Source organism: Phodopus roborovskii, unplaced genomic scaffold (genome assembly GCF_943737965.1).
Source record: "Phodopus roborovskii unplaced genomic scaffold, PHOROB, whole genome shotgun sequence".
NCBI lineage: Eukaryota > Metazoa > Chordata > Mammalia > Rodentia > Cricetidae > Phodopus > Phodopus roborovskii.
The window spans coordinates 26368279-26383730 of NW_026126409.1; the positions used below are offsets into that span (position 1 = coordinate 26368279).

General features: G+C 37.0%; 1 protein-coding gene across 12 annotated transcripts in view; it reads right to left on the reverse strand.

Moving 5' to 3' along the window:
• Nucleotides 1-15452, reverse strand: part of Nrg1 (neuregulin 1) — a 181431-nt gene that overhangs the window by 30342 nt on the left and 135637 nt on the right. The window lies entirely within an intron of this gene.

A 15452-nucleotide genomic window follows, 5' to 3' on the forward strand; every position in this document is an offset into this window, starting at 1 on the left:
TGTGGTAATTTGACGTTTACTTCTCCAACCTGACAGTCCTATGGCAGTAAAGTTGAAGATGACTGCTGGACCACTGAGTACACACTCTAAATGAAACCCAGTACCTAGTCCTGTGGCTCAAGGGCACTTAGCATAAGGGCCTCTCTCTCCTTCTTTCCAAGGCTGTGAACACCATGACAGGGCTTAGTGTCAATCAGTGTTCACCACTGATATCAATCAATAGAAGATGCATCAAGTCAGTCAAGATTCTGTCTACTTTTTCAGGAAGGAAATCTACTATGGGATGAAATGTTTATCTTATCTACTGACTTATTCCCATAGACTTTTTAATCTCTTCTCTCTTATCACTCCTAGCTTATTACTTGCACAGATCTAAGATTCTCTGTACTTGACCCACCATGTATGGTTCCCCCCCCCATTTTATTCTACTTTTATCTTTCATTTGTTTCCAAATCACATTTTATTATGATTTTTATCCAAATTTCTTCTACTCTTTTATCTTCATTCTTCCTGACCAGAACAATGAATGTCTTGATTCAGTTCCAATTTCCCATTCCCTTTCTTGTTTCCTTCTCTCCTGCCTTGGGGACCACTGATTTTAGAAAAAAGAACAAAGATTCAAAACCACTCGAATTTGGAAGAGTAGTCTAATTCAAATCCCTTCTAGAAACTTTAGTCCTGAGTCTCCTAAATTTCTCATCCAGAAAACAGGGGTGATGTCAACCATAGAAAAATTTTACACAGATTATACACATTCTAGGTAAAGCATTCATGGGTGAATGAGAAAAATTACAATTTTCTTATTTAGCAATCAGAATTTAGAAACAACAGCAGCAACAACAAAAAACTTTACAAAGGGGCTAGAAGTGTAGTTCCATTGTATAGCATTTGCTGGTTGCTATGTGTAACGCTGAAAGAAAAAGTTTAACACTGGAAATCCAGGGGCTTAAATGATTTGTTTTGCTACCTTATATCATTATTGTGAATAATTAGGAATTAGGTCAACCAATTAATTTTGTTGTGTGGAGAGTTAACCCAGGGACTTCTACATGGTAGGTAGGTATTCTAGCATTGAGCTACATTATTTCTGGCCCAAGTCAATTTTTTTTACCTATTTCAATAAAAGACCTTTTTAAATGTCACTAAAGGTATCCGTTAGAAATCTAGAAACCAAACCAAAGCTTGGTGATTATTCATCTACTATCAGCTATGTTAGCAAAATCTTTATTACAATGAAGGGTATGTACTTTGCATCATTTGAGTCATAAAATCATGGCAGAGAATATTGCTATACACCTCACAGCATATCCTTTTAATCAAACAGTATGTGTTCATGTGAAAAACTGCCTATGTACATATATTAATTTTTAATCCATGGCAACTGCCTTTAATTGATGAGGAAGAAGCTGCTTTAACAGTTACTGACAGCATTCCACTTAATAATGAATATGGCTGGGTGTTCTTCATGCCCGCATACAGCAGTAAGTATATGTGCCACCCTCAGTGACCTGTCACCATATTTTCCTGCACAAGGGTGCTGATCCATGAGCAGTCCCCAGTGGTGTCTGAATCCCTGACATGTTGCTGAAGAAGCCCTTTGCCCTGCTTGAATAGCCCATGTAGAAGGCTCTTACAGAATCAATCCTATGGCATTTACTAAAACCAAACCCAACATGCTCCATAAATGGATATAATTCTACATAAATTATAAATGAACAATAAAAATAGGCCATGATACAGGCTAAAGATAGATGTATCACCCTTATTCTATGGACTTGCTGTTCTTATGGGATTAGCAAAATAACAAAACTAATAAATGTACATTAAAACAACAACAACAAAAAATGCCATTTGACTCTTAAAAATATTTCTCCCCGAAGTGACTTTTTTCTTCATAGTACTGTCTCAGTATATCCAGCCTTGACATAATCCACTGTAAAATTCATTAGATCATTACTAAAAGGTAGATAGAAGCTAATTTCTGGAAATGAGGTAGCAGCTATTTCACATTTATGACTATTGTGCTTAACATTTTTATCTATGGCAGCCCTGAAAACATCATGACCTGTAAGGCAGCAATTAAGTCCCAAGTGATATGCAGTGTCAACTGACTGGCAACATCTGCTCTGAAACAATGGCTAGGTAAGGGCTGTTCAGCTAAACTCAGCAGCAAAAGCATGATGGAGGGGCCTGTAATGAAGTTTGCTACAAGATGTTTTTCTGTAGTAGTACTGTGTCGACATGAGTGTCATCGACCAAGCACTGATGCATAAACACTGGACAAAGGAAAGCAAAACATAATTTCTGTCCCCATTGGAATTTCATTGTTTCTTTGGGAATGCAATGGGAGAGGGTCTTGTTTGCAAGAGAAGTCAGTGAATAATGCGAAGGCATTCAGTGAACACAGTCTCCTCTGTTGCAAATGTTTGCCAAGATTTAGAACCCATTCATTTGTTTACATACTAAAACTGATGAGTGAGTTAAGAGAAAAAATTCAATCTCTTTTCAATATGATTATTTTCTACATTCAGTATTGACAAAATTCTGTCATGTTTCTGCCTGAAGTTCCACATTACAAAAACTAAATACATTTACACTGTCTCAAATTAGTATAACCATTTAAATACTATAAACTATTTTACTTGACTTGAAAATAAAGTCTCATTACATTGCCCAGGTTAACTCAGAATTCCAGCTCCTTCTGCCTCAGCCTTGCACGTAGCGGGGATTACAGGTTAAGTGTCACTGCCTGAACTTTCTAGTAGTATAATTAATGTCCACTTGATATGCAACACAGAATACATTTCATTTGTAAGGTAAGTTTTGAGCATTAGACTACTTTTGTAGGTCTACCACCTACTTTTGTAAACATGCAGATCAACATCTGAATAACCATTTGATCTTTTCTATTCCTCACTGAGTATTTCTTCTCAGAAGCACACAGCATAGCTCAAGCTGAAACAAAAGTAATGCTGAGTGAAGGGTTCCCTCCCTCCCTGGTTTGAAACACTGTTGTTAGTAATGCAGAGAGACCTGAACAATAGGTTAGGACCACCAGGGCACAAACACACACCACTGGTAAAATGTCAGGCCAGCCTCCTTGGACAATTAGCATGAAGCAGAGTTAACAGTGCATAAGAACAGTCATAAGAGTCCTTCCTCAGTGACAGTGTGTTCAAGACCCTTTTCATTTAAGTAACCATGAGGTTTTCTCAATGAAATATATAAAGTTTTTTTTTAACATTTATATACAAAGCAGGCAAACTACAAAAGGAAACTTTTGAAGCTTACCTGTATCTTCAACATTTATGTATTTAGAAATCTGATTGCTTTCTTGATCTTCCATATCCTGTTAGTTTTGTTGCCCCAAACCCTTCAAATTGTTAATGTGCAGAATGCTGTAGAGCTCCTCCACTGGAAGCACCCTGTACTGCTGGAAACTACTTAGCTGGCTCTTGAGAGTCAAAAAATTCTGAGCAGAAGCCAAACAGGAAGAACTATGCTGTTCTGCCCACGTGGCTTCTCTCTGCAGTAAGGGGATGGTGAGAGCAGTCATCAGTTCTCCCCAGGAAAAGCCAAAGTCACACTGGAACCATAGAAGCACTGTCATTCTGGGTTGACATTTTTTTTCCTGAATAGTAATTCAATCCTTTGCTGAATAGTACATAGGTTCTTGCAAGGGGAGAAAACTCCCTGGAGGAGATAAGAGATGGTCTTTTGTTTCTGGGAGATGGACAGAGGCCATAATGCACCTGAAAGTAACACCCAGCTCCTGGGAACTTCAGCTTGACAAATTGGTGCTGGGTAGGGCTGGACTGGCTCCCTAAGAAGACTATTAGCTTTGCAAAGAGACTGTAACTTGGCTGTTGTAACTCTGCTCAGCCAATTACCCAAAGACACTCTCCTTTACTTGGAAAAGCTGTGACTCCAGGACATTAGTGTCACTGAGACAATGTCTAAGCAGTTGTAGAATAGCATGATTACACTGTCTGTTGAATAAAATCTGACGTCAGGGAAAAACAGCAAGTTACATATTTGAAAAATAACCTTTCCTGACAATCCTATTACCATGTACAAGTAATAGTCATAACTAAAGCTGCTATAGCTAAAAATTCAAAGACTGTATGCATGAAGAAAACACATTTGCCCTTATGTTTACCATGTATATGACTGTTCCTTCAGTGAACTTTGCTAAAGAAGCCACAAGAGAGGTGAGAAGTAAGCATTGTTCACTGGTACAGCCCTTGCCTATAATGTGCAAAGCCCTGGGTTCTATCCCTAGCCCTGTAACAGCCAATACAAACCAATACAGGAGAAAAGAGAAGATAAAATAGAGGAGGGGAGAGGAGAGGACAGGACAGGACAGCACAGGGGCAGAGGGAAGGGAATCAGGAAAGAATAGAGAGAGGGTAACAGGGTTAGAAAATAAAACTTCATGAGACCATGAAATATGGAACCAAAAGTTTCAATAGCAGACTAAGATAACTCACTGCATGCACTGACTCAAGGCTTACATAATAAACCAGGGGAATTTAAAAGTTTGCAGACACCCTACAAGGTGGCAATTTATCTAAAGAACACATTGACACAAAAATCCAATGGAGATTAACTAGATTAACTGCTGAATGTGTGTTTGGGTACCATTTCAACTCATGTAGAATGGAAGGACCAGAAAGGACCTTAGTATATTTTATAGCATCCTGCATTTTAAAAGAGGATATAAGTCATCTCAAAAGAGTAGATGTCTTTAACAAAATACTCCAGCTAAGAATTCACAAATGTTCACAGAGGTAAGCTTCCCAGGGTCACACAAATATATAAGGAACAGTTTGTGTTTTGTTTTGGTAAACCTACTTTAGGGCTTAGCTGGGGGTGGGGGTAGGAAGGAATTAAGAAAATTTTTAGATACTTCTCTCCCTTACATGCCCCAAGAAGCCCCTAACGATATTTCTTTCTTTCCAGCAGAATGAGAAGTAACCTTTGGATGTTTCTCCTCATAAAACAAAATTATATACGTATATGTATATGTATATGTAAGATCAAGGTTATCCTTAGCTTAAGAGACAGCCCATTCTGGGTTCGCAGCAGTTGCTAAGAAAATTACTTGGTGTTTTATCCTTGGAAAAAAATAAGATTGTTGACAAGGCTATTTTTCAAATATACAAGTTACTATTATTCCCTGACAGCATATTTTATTCACAACACAGTCTGATTGTGCTATTCTACCAGTTAGACAATGATATCTCAGTGATACCAATGTCTCAGAGAATGTCATAGCTTTCCAAAAGAAATAGAGAGTAACTTTGGGTAAGGCTGGGTGGAATGACAACAGAAAAGGCATACTTTCTTGCCTTGCAAAGTCCATAGGTTTTTGGTTTTGTTTGTTTGTTTTAGTTGCAGAAATATAGCTCTGTTATATATTTTAGAGAAGCCACTGAAATTTCAAGAGTACAATAAGCTTTGCATACCTAGAAGTCCAGGTTGTCCCTTGATTCTTTTCCCATTTGTATATACTCTAAAGGAATATAGTTTTAGACTAACTGGCTACAAAGCAATTATCAGTAGCCTGTCTGACTGGCTTTTTTTAGTCTATTTCTAGATCTCATCACACTAAATGTTGAAGGTACGAATGCTTTACTTTGCATTTTATAACATGATCAACTTGGTTGGGAGAAGTCTGTTCCAATGTAAAGTATATTATACTGCCATTGTCCAGGCTACCAAAAATCTTTAGAGCAGCAGAAAAAAAAAAGTAAACTCAAAAAACAATGATTAAGGATTCAGTCATTCAACCAGTGCTAGAGTAAACATTTGGCATTTAATGACATTGGTAATTTATTCATCCTCTAAAATGTGTTTGGAAACAAAAGCAGATAAAAGGTCAAAAGAGAGAACCTGGGAGGTAGGTTCATCTCTATATTCAATACATTTAAGCAAAGATCATGGAATATCAAAAGAAAAAAAATGAAAGCAATGTAGTCAATTCAGTAGATACTGAGCCAGCACTTAACAAATAAAATCAATGCCTGTAAAACTTTCAAGCACACTTTTCCTCCAAATTTTACCTTAATTTAATCAAATATTTGCATGTAGGTAAAAATTTAGAGGAAGGGAGTTGGGTAGGTAAAAATGTAGAGGAAAGGAGTTGGATCAAAGGAACACACTCAAAGCTATTGCAACTGGTTATGAAAACCCCACATCACAGAACCATGCAGCAAGGATCACCTGAGTTCCTGAAGAACATAAAAGGGGGTAGGAATAGGAGAGCTAAAGCTATAGGCAAAGAATGAAAGAAGAGAAAACTTCAACACTAAGCACACAAAAGTCAAGAGACATCAGCCAACCAGAGAGTGTGAACCTCATTTGGAAACTAACTCCCAGAAACTGTTATAAATGTGTTTATAAGAGAAAGATATGTAAAATAAGAAAAATAATTAACTTGTTATCTTTAAAAAAAAAAAGAAAGTCTGATTGCCATCTAAATAACTGATAATACTTAGCATTACCACCAGTGTTTCTGTGTGTCAAACGTTTCATGGATATGGTTACAATCAGCATATCCCTTATCTTTCGAACATATATAGCAAAATGTGTATACAGTAAATGGACAGATGTCTGAGATCTGCTATCAGATAGTGTGAAGAAAGGGCAATCATGAGGTTAAAATGGTAACTGTAGAGTGGATGCTGGCTACATGGACATTTATTATACCATTCTCTGTATTTTCATGAGTTATTTATAGCCGTTGTACCAGTTGGTTTTATGTCTACCTGACAGAAGTTAGCATCATCAGAAATGAAGGCGTCTCAATTGAGAAAATGCCTCCATGAGACCCAGCTGTAAGGCATTTTCTTAGAGATCAACTGGGGAAGGTCCAGCCTATTGTGGGTGTTACCATCCCTGAGCTTGTAGTTCTGGGTTCTATAAGGAGGCAGCTTTAGCAAGACATGGGAAGCAGGCCAATAAACAGCACTCCTCCATGGCCTCTGCATCAGCTTCTGCCTTCAGGTTCCTGACCTATTTGAATTCCTGTCCTGACTTCCTTCAGTGATGGACTACATTGTGGAAGTATAAGCCAAATATACCTTTTCTTTATGGTGTTTCACTGCAACAATAGAAACCCTAACTAAGACAGATATGTTTAAACACAAATTTTATACCATAGTTATTTTCAGTGTTGATGGTCAAACTCAAGGTGTCATTCATGAAAGGCAGGTATTCTTAACACTGAAATACATCCTGACCCAACAGACTAGATTTCAATGTGTGCTTATTGTCTCTTTAATACAAAAATGCAAATAATTGATTTTAGTGTTTTTTTTTTTTTCCTATAAAGTAAATGATGTGAAAGTATTTACTTTCAGCCAACAATCTAAACTATGTGTAACACTGTAACTCTTGGAGGGAGGATGCTTCCATTATTGGGAAGGACAAGTAAGGTCATAGCTATCCTTACTATTAGCCAATATTTATTTGAGAATTCTAGTCAGCAAATTCAGTAGGAATTAAAAAATTCTGATACAGCTTTAGAAAAAGAGAAGAAAAGTCATTACTTGACAACTTACATGTTTGAAAGTTAATCTTGGTTAACAAGAAAACCCAGTGAAATAAAGAACTATTTAAAAGGATAAATTATGCCATTTGCTATGAATCTAATGACAGATGTAAAGGGTAGGAATACAGTGATATATTAAGAATAATGAGGGCCTGTAGCTTTGAGAAAAGAATATAATTCTGTTAAATAAATAAGAAAACACATCTGTGGAGGTGAGAAGGAAGTGTCGTGTTCAGTTAAGTTAGTTAAGTCCAACTTAACTAGCACATAGGTTACAATAAAGAGATGATGGAGGTACAGAAGCTATAAAACAACCAAGCATCCACTCTTGGCTGGAATTAATGTTCAATATGTAGATGACACATAGTCTCTGTGTGAGATCATGATTAATGAAATTGATGGTCTGACCTGTATGTAATCTCTGAGGGAGGAGAAAATGGAGATGAGACAAAACCATTCTAAAAGTCCGGATATGAAAGAGTTCATGAGCAAGATAATGACCAGGAAGGGCACAAGTCAACCAAGAAACAATAGTACTCTGCAGTTATTTACTGTGGTGTTGGGAATATAACTCAAAGGTCTCACATATACCTTTTGAATTTATAAAATCAGGAGTTCATTCATGTTTTGACCTTGTATCCCTCCTCTTGCTAAGGCCTTCAAATGCCTAACACATCTACTCCTCATTCTTCACACATCAAGGGAATGCCTGCCATGCTAGAAGACAATGACATGTTGGCTTTTCTCAATATTTGATGTCCATTGGTAAAAACTTAATTCCTCTTACCACCTGCTCTTTGGTATAAAAGACTTAAGAACAGATGATCTGGGTAGGTGGGTGGGTAGCTCTATCTCAGTGGTAGAGTATATGAGGAGCACATATGAGGCTCCAGGATCAATCCCCACATCTATACATGTACACCACCCTCAACCCAACACTGTATCATAATTGGCCTGATAACATTCATTACATACATATGAGACAGTAATATTCCAAAAACAGAAAATAGCTTCTGGTGACTATCTTACATCTTAAGTGTTTTGTGCTTTGCATCAAGGAAGGCCAAGCAAATAACACAAAAATGGTTTTCGAAAGGTATATAAAATGCTCTAAATTTGAATTTTGATGCCCATCTCTAGGGACAATAGTAGTTTCAGGCAAGAATCCAGGATAATATTTTTTAGAATACTTGTCCTTACAGCACAAATTATGCTTCTCTAAAACACTGAATATATACTTTACAAGCCAGTTAGCCAAAAGCTGCAACTCTGTACTCAGAGTTAGCTGTGGACATAAACAGCCAATTTCTGTTTAATTGGGCATATTTTCATTAAGAAGGTCAAAGGTTGATGCTTATGAAGGAATAGAGCAGTAACGGTGTGTCCTACTCTGTCACACTTGGCTAAATCAGGCCACAAATTTCCCCAAAATTCCCATACTCAGAGGTAGCCACTTCCTTGTGCTTATTCCCTGCTGTAGAAAGAATACACAGTCTGCAGGGGGCTGCCACATGGAGGGCTGTTGCAGTTTGTAGAAAATCATAGTTTCAAGTCATGATATGAGGCTGAAACTTCTCTACCAAACAGCAACATGCTGTCAAGGGCCACAATTGAGTTGAAAATGACCAATGAAAGCTCATCCATTGAACCAGCAATGTGATCTACCTGGCTGAATCAGTCTAGAGACAGGTAACCCCAAGTATATGTAAAGGTCGAAATGTATGAGCAGGAATTGAACCCTGAATAGTGAGACTAATACTAGACGACAATGGTGACCATTCTAGCGACCCTGAGAAAGAAGTCAGGAATGATCTAATTCTAAAGATAAGGGATATGTCCAAGCCAATAAAATTTTCTATTTTACAAGAAACTGTGACTAGACATTGCATGAGGTCAGAACAAAGTTCCAATTGTGCTTAGATCACAGAACCACAAGACCAGAGGTTCAGACAGAAGGAATCTGTTGCTATCATGAGTTAATTCACTGAGGGCTGAACCATAGCTATCCTGGCAGGCCAGGAATGTTTTATGACTCCAAGTCACAAAGAGAACACACTCCAATGCTTAGCTAGCTTGGTGACTTAATGAGGTAAGAACAACATGGTTGACATCAGGGGAACAAATTAGTAAGTCTGACATGGACCTTTGTTAACTCAAGGTAAGAATTTATATGCAGAGTTTGTAATTCACCAGGCATAATTTATATAAAAAAGAGACTAATTACTGATAGATATTCAAATACTAAATTAACAGACACAGTTGCTACCAAACTGGGAAAAGTATGCTTAATTCTTTTCATTGTCCTCTCACTCTCCACTTCCAATGTCTTCTGCTAAAGATAGAAAGAGTGATAAATAATCCTATTTGCCATTCTCTCTAAGACTACTATTAGGCTCCTTACAATTTCTACTAAGGATATCATCCAAAATGGTAATGGCTTTTACAGTGAAGGAAGGTCACAGTGAATTTGGATTGGATGCCAGTACACCCTGTGACAGACACTCTCCTGCTCCAGGAACATGAATGAATACTAGAGAACTTGATGTCTTCACATGCTACAGATGAAATCTAGAATATGCTGCCTGGGATGTGGGTTTTCCAAAGCACAGAAGAGCTAAACAATTAGTGTCAGCATGGGTTCTGGAAGAGAATGAGGAGGAAAAAGTCCCCAGGAGACTGTTCTTTATGGCAGTGCATCATATTACCTGACATCAAACTTGACTGAGGTGTTCCATGTTCTGCCATCTTTCAGGTGGCTATAAACTCTTCCATAGTCATCTTATGACATTCCTAAGAGTCACATTTCTAGGATAGAAGCACCTACACACTGTATTTAAATATGCTCACAAGCCACATGCTTTAGTGGGCATGCTATTTGTCATGTACTAGCATTAAGGTAATCTTTCAGCAAGGTCAAGGACAGTGACATGAAGTGAAGAGAGACAAAGCTTTGTTAACTGCGTACTCTAGACCATCTTTTTTTTTTTTTTTTAAGCTTTTCTTTTATAGCACAGACGCATTAGAGGCCTGCACTGGAGCCTAACTAAATGGTGTAACAATTGTTTCCCACAGGGAATCCTGCCTGCTCATACCAGTAGACAATGTCAGCTGTAAACTGTGAAGGTACAGCTCCAGCTCTCTTCCTGATCCCCCAAACCTCTTCTGTAGAAGAAACATGAAAATGAATTGCAGATGTGCAGTCATGGCACCAACATTCTTCCCCAAGACAAAAACCCAAAGCTCATTAGAAACTGTTCTGTGCCAGGTAGTGTAGCATTTGAAAATACAGCTCCTCACAAGAAACCATAACATAAAGAATGTTTCTTGATTTTTCACAGCTGAAGAAGAGGAGGCTGAAGGATGTTAGATACTATTGTGCCTGTTCTTAGTGGAAACAAACAAACAAACAAACAAACAAACAAACAAACAAAAACACAGAGGAACTCCAGCAGGGCATGATGGCACACACATTGAACTCCAGCACTCAGGAGGCAGAGGTAATATGCTTTTGAGTTTGAGGCCAGATTGGACTCTAGAGTGTGTCCAAGGCCAGCTTGTACTCCACAGTGGGACCTCATTCCAAATAAAACAAAACAAGTAGAAACAAACAAACAACAACAAAAGATGAATTCCATCCAAGGCAATTGATGCCAAGGCTCATAATGTATCCACTAATGGGTTTTGGCTTATGACAGTTATTTTATAACTAGGGCTGTGACCTTATAGTAGGAACAAGCAAACAAAAAGAAAAAGTGTAGCTCTTTTCCCCAGTTGTTAATGGAAGTCATATTCTTCTACCTTCCAGCCAGTGATACTCATTTAACATTCCTTTGCAATCCATATTTCCAGAGAGTGAGACGTAAAGTACATTACTTCTAGGTTTCACATTCTGAGTAGAAAACAGGAGGCTAATGCTAGTCAGATCCATGCTATTTTTAGTCTTAACTCAGAGTGACTGCTCAGTTCCTGTTATCTAGTACTCTACTGTATCAGGATAGAATAGCCATATTTTCTGTTAAGCTTTCTTTAACTGATCCTGAATAGCTGAGTATAAATTAGGAGAGTGACCAAACCAGCTGGCATGTTATAATGGATTCTATTCGGTCTCCAATCACATTATCCTCATCTTCCTTTTAAAAACGCTTTTAAGAAAATTCAATTTTCATTTAGTGACCATTTCAAGGGTAGAAAAAAAAATATGGCCTATGGTATTGCTTTACAAATCCTTACTTACAGAAGAAATGCATGTACCTGTGAGCATACAGACAAATAGAAATATGCTGAGCCATAGACACCATGAGGACTCTGAACAGCTGGAACTGTTCCAGTGAAGTGCTGACTTTAGTTACGATGCCTGTGCAATACTCAATATTTGCATAAGATTTGACTGACCTCTATGTAAAATTAATACTGCTAGCTCCTCCAAAAGCTGATGATATGCACCAAAAGCCAGAGGAGAAAAGGGCAAAGAATTCTATAATCCTGGCAGCTAAGCCTTAGAGGATGACCATTTATTTCTGGGGATATTTGGTGGTAGACAGGGTCCTTTTGTTGGATAGATAATATTCTTTAATTTCCCAGCAGCATTATATATCACATAATAACTTTGTATTGCTTTCTGTTGTTGAGATAGTGTCCCATAAGTTAGCCCCGACTGGCCTGAAAATCATTGAAGTCTGTCTGCCTCCATATCCCCTAACCCTCAAACACTGTACTGAGATTCTAGATGTGTCCCACTGAGCTTCAAATGGACAATCCTCTCAAATGCAGGTTTTAACCTATGTATAAAGTTAAATGAACAATTCCTACAAAAACAAACAAACAAAACACCAGGCTGTTCTCAGACATAATATAAGACATCTTCCTTTTGGTTAGGTCACAAGAAAGGGTCATATAATCAGGCTTCTCTACATGTTTATTGTATAAATCAAAGAGTGAATAATAGCAAAGAACCACCTACTTGGGAAAATAATACATAAAACAGAGTTAATATGCCTAAATTTTATTTCTAATCTCCATTCAGTAGAGACTGAGTAAAAACTATGTGTTACTCAACTGAGTATGATAAACAGTATCTTTCCCTAAAGCTGACTACTGCAAAGTCATAAAATTATTCACAATTAGTTAAAGATAGGAAGGAAATGTTATTTACGAAGTAAGAAACAATACCAGAGGCACATAGCAGAGCCTTTATATGATTTCTTTTAAGCTACAACTGCCTGTAAGAAGCATGACCGCAATATTGAGCTCTGTACTTTCAAATGCACCATTTTAGCTTAGCATCCTTTTGTTTCCTAAAATAAGCAGTCGATTTTGAGAAGAAATGTCAAAAAAAAAAAAATCAATGAAAAGTAATTAGGAAGAGTGTTTAATGTCCTTGAGAAAAGCTTTGAAGGAAAAAAATATGGGAGCTTCATCCTGACCAACAGTCTTATATTTTCTCTCCATAATAAAAACAAAAGGAGGCAACTTAATTTACTTTATAGAAAATGTGTCAAGTGTTTCCCTGAGTCATACTACCGTGAGTGCTGTCCAACTGCATTATAAACCTCCAGGATCAGCTGTTCAGTAGCTCACCCTCTATTCAGTCAGGGTAGGGTACATCCTAGCAGGGTACCAGCAACATGGAAGAAAACCCCTCTTACCATGGTGAAGCTGTACCTAGTTATTCCAATCACCTCTGTGTATTAATATCAGAAGAAAGGAAATCACATTTATTGAGCGATTTCAGCATGAGCTCATGGAGTTCTCACAATAACAGAAAGCTCTGTATTATTTCCCCCACTTATCAGAAAGAAAACAACATTTCAGAGACGAGACAGAATTTGCCAAATTCCTACAGATGGAAAAGGACAGAGCCAAAACTCAAACCCACATCTCTGATGACAAAGTCCTTGCTGCTTCCAAGAAGCTAGATAGGTATTTGAGGATTTTTCCCCCCACAATGGGATTTCTATAATTTGAGGACCAAACATTTTCCAGATTTGGGGGAGCTAAATCTTTATTTACATATGTAAATAAAGTGCAGCCTATACTAACACTGGGCTATCACTGACCATTCCTCTAAATGCAACTGCTAGCTATTCTGTGGTTTTCAAGATGATTTGGTAACCATAGAAGAAGGAGGTTAAGAGTACTAGGGACTTCATCAGCATTACTGCTGACCAGACAACAGTATAGATGAAAGCTTCATTTGTATAAAGGATAAGCAGAGTGATTTATCACTTACAAACTTAATAAAACCAATGTAGGTTTTACAGATTGTCTATGACCATGAAGAAATAGTTTCTTAATTGATGCCCCCACAAAAAAAAAAAAGAAAAAAAACCACACACATATTTTATGCCTATGACTTCAGAAACTAGGCTGCAGGTGAAAAGGAGAAAGATTCTTCCATTTTATATATAAAAAAGTTCTTATTAGTTTTAAATATTCTTATTTTAGGTTTGGGCTAGCATTTAATAGAAAAGTTTGGTTTTATAAAAGGAAGCTTTAGTGATTATTTTAACCCTTCTGAATAAAAACAAAATATAAATACCATGATCCCATTTGATGGGATTTTATTAATGGCTAACAAAGCACACAGCTTCAAACATACAGTTGTAGATAAGTCTTTTTCTTAATAGTGTTATTTTCTATTAGAAATCCAATAATTTTAATATTTAACACAGAGATTCATTCTTATATAGAAGTATTTAGGGCATGAAATACAGGAGTCTTTGCCTGAGCAGTTCTCTGTAACAAGTCATCCCCATACTGTTTTCCTTCTTGCCTGTACAACTTTCTTACTCCAAAAATTATTGACCATGGATCTGGTATAACATTTTGCTATGATGTGAAACCAATATATTTGTAAATAGATCAGATGTGTAGACATAGGTGTGTTTGAATGTTTTATATCTCCTCTATCATTTATCTTGTCATTAGATCAATGGGATTGATGAAATATCTGTATTGGCAAGTATGAAAACACGTTCAGCTTCTCATTTTACTTGTGACAGTGTGATGTGCTACACAGTAAGCAATGGAATAGTTTCTGGATGGTACTTGGTGACAGTAACCTGTGCAGAGAGTGGACACAAGGGTGATTTTCTTCCTAGTTACAGCTTGTTAAGAACTTCAGAACCTAGTAAGTGCATGCATGTAGAAGGGTATGCAGAGATATAACTTGCCAAAGCTATGGCTGTAAGATGCCATTAAGGAAAATCTGAACAGCATGTCTACTTGGGAATGTAAATCCTGAAAGAAAAAAAAAAGATTTCGAGATTGAACAATAATAAAGGCAGATTTTGAAAGTTGGGGCATAATGATAGTTTCCTTTTGCCATCTCAGCTGCTTTTAACTAGGAGGTCATCAAACATTGATCTCACTGGCACTGCTTTGATGCACTTGGTCATTAAAAGTTGCAAGTGAAATTAACTCAGTTATATTTGGATTTTGATAGAAAGAAGGCTCCAGGAAAAAAAATCCTTTTGTTTTTATGTCATTTATTTTTAAATAGGAAACAATATTATTTTGATTACTAAATTTACAAAGTCCTACTATGAAGCCAATTTTTATGTTTCTATTCTAATATTTCATGAATGTTCTTAAAAGGTAAAGTGTTAAGCATGGATAAGGAATACACTACATTTAAGGAAAAGTATGTCTTATGCTTGACTGTTATAATTACTGCTGGATATGAACTTTTTAGTACAAATACAGGGTTTATTCCTAACCAGTGATTTTATATAATAGTCCTGATTCTTCCTTTCTTCAAACAGGACATGCATTGCTATATTTATAATTAGCATTTGAAATCATCCCTTAGGTTTTCATTCATGAGAGAAATCTATATAACAGTGACAAAATTTTGGCATATCAATAACCTATCAGTTCAGACCCATTGGGGACAGAG